The sequence below is a fragment of the Phascolarctos cinereus genome, unplaced genomic scaffold (assembly GCF_003287225.1).
Source record: "Phascolarctos cinereus isolate Bilbo 61053 unplaced genomic scaffold, phaCin_HiC Scaffold_7;HRSCAF=346, whole genome shotgun sequence".
Taxonomy (NCBI): domain Eukaryota; kingdom Metazoa; phylum Chordata; class Mammalia; order Diprotodontia; family Phascolarctidae; genus Phascolarctos; species Phascolarctos cinereus.
In genome coordinates, this window is record NW_027556180.1 from 3951638 (window position 1) to 3960905 (window position 9268).

Genomic DNA, 9268 nt, shown 5'->3' on the forward strand with positions numbered 1-9268 from the left:
GCTGGAACTGGGGAAGTCTGGAGGTGAGCTGGATTTGAAGAAAATAGAAAGAATTATGCTTTGGACACACTGACTTTCAGACGTTTCTGAGACATCCACTTGGAAATGTCCAAAAGCCAGTTGGTGATGAGCCCCTCAAGCTCAAGATAGAGATTGGGGTTTGATAGATACATCCAGGAATCAGCCACATGGAACCCATGGGAGCTAAACCTCCCCAAGGAGAACACATAGAGGGTGCTCCTTGTTTCACAGAGGAGGAAACAGATGCCTTAATAGAGTCATACAAGCAATAAGGACATTTCATCAAATGAGAGGAAATTTAACTCAGTTGAATGTGAAGTCTTACTTGGCTTTAAAAAATCAAATCCATAAATGTAAAATTGGTGAAGAAAAAGATCTGGGTATCTGAGTGGACTGCACACATAAAGTGAGCGAGCTAGCAGCTAAGAAGCTAACATGACCCTAGGCTGTATGAATGGATGCATACCTTTCAAGAATAGAAGCTTTGGTCCCGCTGTGCACTGTCCTGCTCCGACTTTATCTGGACAATCATGCCACATTTTAGGCCTGATGCTGTTAAGCTCAGGAGTGTTCATAAAGGCAGCCAGGACAGCAAAGGGCCATGAGCTCATGTACAAGAGGAGCAGTTAAAGAACTGGGGATGTTTAGCCTGGAGAAAAGAAAATCAGGCGGATAGGACAACTTTCTTCCAGCATCTGAAGGATGGTTATATTAAAGAAAGACTGGATGTTTTCTGCTAGACTCCAAAGGTCAGAATTAGGAGCAATGAGCCCAGGTTGCAGAGAAGTAGATTTCTGCCTAATGAAAGGAAAAACTTCCTAACAATGAGAACTGTCCTAGCATGGAAGAGGCTGCTTCGGGAGATAGTGAGCTTTCCCTCAGGAGGTAGGGAGCTCCCCTTCAGTGGTGGGCTCCAAGCAGAGGCTGAATGCTCACTTGTCAGAGAAGTTGTGGAGGAAGCTCTAGTCCCAATGCAGAGCAGAATGGGGCCACCCCAATCCCTCCCCCCATAGATATTCTTTGACCCTGTGCAGCAGAGATCTGGGGATCCACACAGGTTCTGGGGATTGAACCCAGACTCTGTGACTTGGGATGGAGCCTTCATGCCATTTGTCACCAGAATTCAGTGTCTTATATGGGACTCACCCAGGCTCAGGCCATGCTGGGGGCCCAGGACATCTCAGCCCACACTGGGGGTCTCAGCCTACAACTCATTGCAGGGGAGAATTGTGATGTGGGTGCTCAGGTCTCCTGGAGAATGAGCCCTTCTTTCCCTGAGCTGGCACCCTCATGAAAATAAAGGAGCCCCTCTTCCTTTGGAGCTCAGGGGAACTTGTCTGTCTCCCCTTGATTCCCAAGCTGTAAGGGGCCGTGAAACACAGTACAGGATGATTTAACAGAGACAGCATTGCCATACATCTGAGGAGGGAATGGTGCAGGATGAGGAGGCCCAGTTATGCTAAGCAGGCCCTAAATTAGTACATTACATGCCTCATTTTGTGCTGCTGTATGTGCCAGATAAGAAAGTGCTCATAAATTGTGCTTCTGGGGTCAGGAATCATAAAAGGAAAGATTATCAATCATTAACTAGCAGGCAAAGTGGTGCTGGATCATTTCTGTGCTGTCTCCACTCTCTCAAATGCAGAAAGCCTCCAGAGCAGAAACTCCCCACCCCCACCCCCAGAAAGCAAATACAGTACGGAAACAGGAAGCGAGCTCTCCAGACTGTGGGAATCTGCCTGCTCTTGTAGAGGGACATCATGGGAACACAGTCCCTGCTGGAGGATGGATTTGCCTGGGAAGTTTCCCGAAAGAAGAAGCTGGGTCCCCCTTCTGGAGCCACAGACAGGGCTAGTGCAGTGGCGGACTTGGGGTCACGGCACAGGTGAGTATTGATGCCAGCACCTCATCTGGCAGTCCTGCCTGCTCCCCACTCCCCCACGCCATCTCTGACTGTCCCATCCTAGTAAATACTCCCTGGTTAAAATTTACTGAAGGCTGGCTGATCTGTTGTTCCAGACTGAATCATTTTGGGAGCCAGCGGAGGCTCACGAGGATGGCATTAGACAATTCATCATGACTCCTTTAGGAGGAGATGGACCAGCTCCAGGGTCTGAGGTTTCATGTGTTACAATGGAATAAGAATCCTCCAAGCTTACGCGTGTTATAACAGTCATCATCATTTGTGTGTGTCTAACAACACGGATGGATAGAAAGAGAATTCTCTATCTCCACCTCATTGTCTTTGCCAGGGAGGCAGGTATAATGCAAGGGAGCACCTCTCCCCAGGGCTGAAGACTTGCATCATTGCCTTCTCTGGAGGATAATAACATCTGCACTACCATTTAAAAGCCATAGATCAGGAGCTGCAGGGCACCTCTAAGGCTCTCAAGTCCAACCTCTTCACTGAGGAAACTGAGACAATTTAAGTGACTTTCCTAACATCACGCTGCTCATAAATATCTGGGGCAGGATTTGAACCAAGGCTGACTTCAATTCTAGTGCCCCATCCACCATGGCAGGCAGAAAGCATGATGGAAAAAGGATCAGCCTCAGAGTCAGAAAAATCTCTGACACGCATGGTTGTCAGAAAAGGATGGACTTTCCTCACTGGGAATTCCCTATAATGACGCCGTCAATACAGACAAAATAATAGTAATAACAACAGGAAAGGGGAGAGAGGAGAGGGGAGGAGGGAGGAGGAGAAGGAGAAAAAGGAGGGGAAAGAAGGAAAATGGACATAATTTCATTAAAATGGACAGAAGCTAATCCTTCCTCTCCCACTGCCCTCTGCTTCTTCCAGGGAGGTTGGTGAATATCACCTACACCTAATGCTATGGGGCGCACCCCCGCCCCAAAGTTGAGCATCCCCTTCCCAGTCATATCCTCCCAATTGGTCTGAATTAATTTTGAAACCCAAGGCCAAAGAAGAGTGCCGTGCGTGTGCATCCTTATGTATCGTAGCCATGATTCGGAGAGCATAAGCATAGACAGATGGTTTGCATTTTTCCTGTTGTATCTAAACATGCCCAAGGCTATGTGTTTGGTTCTTCCCTCCTCCCTTGCTAAGGCCCACAGGGAGTGTCAATTAGAAGAATTCTCCTGGTTTCCCTAATAGCTTTCAGTCCTCAGGGGCCTCCGAGATCGAGATCGGGGCAGCTGAACAAATCTCCGAGGTGCCTTAATTCACCATCTTCCCCCAGAAGGCAGACCACGAAGGTCCCTCTGCCGAAGGCTGGGTGGGCCGGGGAGCAGTCTCGATGTGAAGTCAGAAGATCTGGGTTCAAATTCCACTCTGGTCACTGCTAGCTGAGTGACTTCGGCCAAGTTGCTGCACTGGCCTGGGGCTCAGTTTCCTCTGTTATAAAATGAAGGGCTAAGGTAGATGTAGATGGCTTCTTATGTCCCTTCCAGATTTAAATGTATAATTCTGTCTGTTACTCATGTGGGGGGGCCACAAGCAGAGGGAGAAGAAGGTGTCAAAATGTCAGCGTTCTAGATGCCCCTATTATATAAACTGTTGCTTCATAGCTTTACTTATTAAAACAAATTCTCTCTGTCCTGTTAAATACAATCAGTGAATAGCTCCTGTTCCAGTAGATCTTAAAGGTTCCCCAAGCCCTTTCCTCACCCTACCTGGGAGGTTGGTCGTAGCACAGGCAGTGGGCAGGAGAACCCCAAGACTCTTTCCATTCCACCCCAGCACTATCGATAACTGCTTGTATTTACGTGGCAGTTTACTGTTTCCAAAGTGTATTTGTCACTAACAACCCTTCAAAGTAGGAAGTGAAGTAGGATGATCCTTATTTTATAGAAGAAGAAACTGAGGCACTGAGAGGCAGCATGAGTCACCCAGGGAGTGCCCGCTGGAGCCGAGAATAGTGCCCAAGTCTCCTGACTAAGGCCAGCACTCTCCGATGTTGATCTGCCTGTGACACGGGGAACGGAGGGAACCACAGCCCCTGGAGGCCTTGGGAAGTGGGACACGGTGCGAGGCGGGGTGTGTTCCCCTGAGACTTGAAAGAGGTCCTGGCTACTCTGAGGTGAGCCCTTAGTAGAAAGCAGCCACACCAGGAGAGGCCCAAACCCTGGAGGGCCAGCCTTTGCTTGTGTCGGTATTTCACATCCCGGGCACCTCCCCACCTTGGAGTGGGCTGAGCCTTGGTTCTCCAGCAGAGGCCTGGAAGCCGAGAGAACCCTGCAATCCTCTTCCAGTCTTCCCTCTTCAATCAACGTCAATCAAGCGTTTCTGGGGTGCCTCCTCTGTGCCAGAGGCTCTGCTAAGCTCCTCAGAGTGGGCTCTGCCATTAGGTCAGCAGTCCCTACACTGAATCAGGTGGGAGAGGTCTGAGGGAAAGCCCCAGGCCACCTAGAGCTTTCTTCTGGGACTTCAGCTTCACATGGAGGCAGACAGCTTTGCTAGACCAGTCCTTCAGCCCAACACAATGGAAAGTCCCTGAGCCAGGTTCACAGATGTCTAGGAGTAGAGCCAAAGCACGCCTCTGGGCTGAGGCTGGCAGCCCTGCCCCAGTGCTTTCAGACCTCCCTCGATGGGCCATGTTGGAGCCAAACGGACGGCAGGATTAGCGAGAGACTTCTCCAGGGTCCCCTTGCCTGGGGGCGACAACCAGAGGCAAACCAGAGGCAGACCAGGGACGACTGTCGTCCAGAGCCCTGGCCTTGATCTACAGAGACAAGATGCAGGGCTCACTCGTGCCAGGCTGATGTGCTTCCCACAGAGAGGGATTTAGCAAAACCACAAACATCTGCAGCCCAGAACCCATCTGAACAAACCCGATGGGGATCAGATCTGAAGAGCAGCCAATGGAGAGAGGCTGGGAAGGTTTCTGCCTTCTCCTTTCCCTGGCCCTGCCCTGGCCGCACCCTGGCAAACACAAGCAGCACTCACTGGGCTTCGACCTGGGACCGGTGACAGAAACAAGCAGAGTGCTTGCCTCAAAGGCAGTGAACAGAGGAAGGAGGGCGTTTGTTTCATTTCTGGCAAGAAGCGCGTGCTGCTCCCAAGGAGATACGGAATCGAGAGCAAGCTCTTCTACCTGCCGGTGTGTCAGACACTCTAACGGCTTCAGGTGTGTCAGACAGACTCGTCAAGCACGTGCGGCTGCCAGAGCAGCAGCTGGCTGTCTGTCAGTACTTATCATTGATCTAATCTAATATAACGCATGTGCTAATATACTACTTATTTTATTATTAGTTAGAGAATACCTGCTAATCAGGGCGTACTAATCCACAGGCATTTTCCCCTTGTTTCGCACTGTGGAGCATCGCCTGTAGGTACTTCTCAGCTCTAGATCTATCCTGTTTTTACATGAACTTCTGTGGAAACAGACAATTTCATGAACATCTTTTTTCTCACACTGGGAAAGAGATACATATGTGTGTGGTGGGGTGCCCGCTCCATGCCCGACCCCTGTTGCCCTTTAGGTGGGATGAAATTGTGTATTGCTGCACTAGGGACAGAGGAGATCAAAAGGGCAGGGGATGCAACTCAGGGTCTTCCCCCAAGACCCCTTTCCTCTTTGCTCTCCAGGGCCCCACCATCCTCCCAGTCACTCGCTCTCAATCTAAGTGTCATCCTGGACTTCTCATTCGTACTCAATTCACATAACTGATCAATTGCCGAACATTAACATTTCTAACCCCACGGTATCTCAGCTGTCTGTCCTCTTCCCTCCACTAACAAGGCATTTAACAACATCCTAGCCCCACTCTCCTTCCCTCCTGCCTGAGCTATTCTAAAGACTTCCTAATTGGTCACCATGCCTCACTTCAATCCAATCAGTCAGTCAATCAACATTGATCACTTCAGCATTACTTCATTCTCTTCCACTCTGAGCCAAAATAAGATTCCTAAAGCATAATCTGATCATATCCCCTTCATCAGCCTCCAGGACCCAACATCAGCTCCTCAATCCCTCAGGGAGTCTTTCCTGGTCCCCCTGAATTCAAGCGTCTTGTCCCTTTGAGGGGATCTCCAATGTATCCTCTTCATAGCTTCTTTATACAGTCTTTTCCACGTTATCTCCCCCATTAGACTGTGAGCTCCTTGAGGGCAGGGGCTCTCTTTTAGTTTTCTTTGTACACCCAGTGTTTAGTATGGTGCCTGGTGCGTACCAGGTGCTTAATAAATGCTTGCTGTCATTTAAAGTAGGAATGCCAGACAGACAGGTTGCAACACTGCCGAGTCCAACCTGAACTAGATTAAAATGACATTGGGAAACATTTAACATGATAAATAAAAACACAAGAGAACAGATAATGTTAATATGCAGTTTCCTAAGTCAATGTGTAGCCCCAGGGATCCTTAGTTGGATACCAGTGGTAAAGGCGCCTCAGCACCTTTTCGATTTCCTACATCGTACTCTTCCCACCCCACCTCCAACCCAGGCATTCTATATCTCCTTGCTGTCTTGTTCTCCAATACACACACACACACACACACACACACACACACACACACACACACACACCATCTACCATTTGCATTGACTAGCCTTCCCATACTCTTCTCCAGCTAAGATTCTCAGAACGAAAGGAGTGCTTAATAAATACCTGTTCATTGATTGATTGGTTTAAAGGCCTTCATGACCCCTTGCTACATTTCCATTCTTCTCACACCTTACTCTCCTCCTTGAACTCTACAACTCAGTGGCACTAGCCTCCTGGCTGTCCTTGCACGAAGGTGTGCTAGAACTGCTCAAACCGAGTCTCGAAAGGTGATTGTTAAATGCTCAGCATGAGCATTTGCACCTTGGAAATAGACAGTGCTGCAGATCAGGGTTTGATTGACTGTTTCGCTGATTGTCTCAGCTTAAGAAATCGAGGAAGCATTTAATAATGCAGATTGAACTTAAAGCTGGGCCATGAGGATTTGTTTTCAGTGAGCGGTTGTTAAATATCACCAGCACACCAGTGTGCAGGACACTACATCTTTGGGCTCCATGAATTTTCACTGGCTGACCCCCAGGTCTGGAATTCTCTCTCTCTCCATGTTCCGGCTTCTTTCAGGTCACAGACAAAGTTACACCTTCTACAAAATCATGTCCCGTGATTAAGCACACTGGTGCATTGTTGGCACAACCATTTTGGAAAGTAATTTGGAATTACGCACACAAAGTGATGAAAATGTCAATACCCTTTGACCCACTGACTCTGTTACTTGGTTTAGACCCCGAGAAGGTAATTGATCTGAAGAAATTCCTCACATACACCAAAATATTTATAGCAGCACTTTTAGTGATAGCAAAGAATTAGAAGCAAAGTAGATGCTCATTGATTAGGGATGGCTAAACAAATTATAACACAGGGATGTAATGGAGTGTTCCTGTTCTGTAATAAATGATCTATATGATGAATGTGGAAAAGCACAAAAAGCTGGTTATCTCCATCATCTCTATACCAACAGATGCAGAGTGAAGTCAGCAGAGCCAAGAAAACATTGCAGACAGTGACTGAGGTAATGCAAATGGAAAGAACCTTCCCTACCCAGGCCCACCCCCCCACCCCCATATTAAAAGGGAAAGTCACACAATTATAAAGAAGAAACAGGACTTAGGAGATGTGGGAGAGGACCCCTCCCCAGCCCCTCCTCCTATGCAGGGCCAGGAGAGGACACCCTCCAGCTCCCCCTCCTCATTCCACTCCTGTTGACTTTGTTTGCAGACTTTTTCAACGTATGGTCATTTGTGCTGCTTTTTTTCTCTTCTTTTTCTGTTTTGTCTCTATGGAATAGCTTGGGGGGGGGGATGCTGGAGAAGACAATGGGGATGAAACAAAACCAGTCATCAAGAATATCTCTGTTTAAAGAAGCCTTTCCTGGTTCCCCTCATTCCAATGTCCTTCTGCTCTCAATTATCTCGACTTTATCCCACAGATGTTATGTTTGTACTGGATCCAGTGAAGAAAGTGTTTATTAAGCACTTACTGAGTACACATCGTTGGACTGTGTGCTGGGGACACAAAGGGAAACGTGGGGCAGCTCCAGCCTCATGGAGCTTCCATCCCAATGAGGAGAGAGTGAGCACCTAGGGAGGGTTTCAGCTGCACGTCCCATGGAAAGGTCCCCCGGGCTTTACTGGGCAACAGTGAAGCAGATTCTCGTGTCTCCTTAACGTAACATTGGGCTGTTGGACAGGCTGAGGACTTTGAGGGGAGAATTTCCTTTTCTGGGTCCATGGGGGCAGCTTCCCCGGGCCAGAAGCGTGGCTACCCCCAAAGCTCTCGGGTCATGGGCTATCAGGGTCAAGGGCACATGGTGGTGCTTTGACTTGCCCAGTACCTGCCACCTCCTGTCTCTCCCTGGGGGTACCCCACCCCCACTTCAGCCGGCCCAGCTGGCTGTTCTCATGTTGTTTCCCTCATTGCAATGGGATGTTCTTGAAGACAGGGTCTCTTTCTGCCTTTCTTTGTAACCTCAGCCCTCAGCCCAGTGTGTGGCATACAGTAGGTGCTTCAGCAAAGCTTGTTGCCATGGTTTCTTGTGCTGGGGAGGATGGAGGGGAGGCTTGGGCAGGTGAAGGTAGGGCGATGAAAGCTGTGTCTGATATGGACACGGGTGGACGCTGCTTAGTCCCAGGAGGTGGGGGGGAGGCAGGTGCTGGGGGAGGGGAGGGGATAAATACATGTTCGTGGATTCCCAATATGATTTCTCCTCGATGTCCCTTCCTAACCCTTAAGGAGGCCTCTGAAGAAATTGGCAGAACCAGCTATCCGGGATGCTGCATGGGGTTAAGCTGCCTTCCTGCCAGGGTCTAAGGCCAGGCCAGCTGGCCTGTCAGGTTCCTTCCTAAATTGAGATTTTGTGATGTCTGGACCATTCTCAAGTTGGAAGGGACCCCAGAAGCCATATAGTCCAAACTCCTTATTATACAGAGAAGGAAACTGAGGCACAGCTGATCTTGCCCAAGGCCACACAGAGAGTAAGGGTCAGAAGCAAGATATGAACCCAGGTTCTGAGCTCCCAGAGCTCTGCGCCGCATTGCCTCCTATATAAGCAATCTGGCAAGGGAGGGTTTGTGTTGAATATCATTCACCTCCTTTGGATGCTGGCCCCAAGGAGCCTTCTGTGTCCCCTAGCTCGCCCACTGCTGGGAGGGGGTGGGGCAGAGGTGCTCTCCTTCAGTGGGCAGGAAAAGGGCAGCCTAATTAAACCCTCGACCAGCAAAACTCCCACCTCGGCAGTGCCCAAGCTTAGTGGGAAGTCCAGATGTGCCAGAGAAGGAAAGGA

The 9268-nt window shown here is 49.1% G+C and overlaps 1 long non-coding RNA gene across 1 annotated transcript; it reads left to right on the plus strand.

Moving 5' to 3' along the window:
- Nucleotides 1-1632: 1632 nt before the first annotated feature.
- LOC110193173 (uncharacterized) lies at nt 1633-8501 on the plus strand. Its single transcript, XR_013483280.1, has 2 exons — nt 1633-1906; nt 2041-8501. It is a non-coding gene; the product is annotated as an uncharacterized LOC110193173 (long non-coding RNA).
- The last annotated feature ends 767 nt before the right edge of the window (nt 8502-9268 follow it).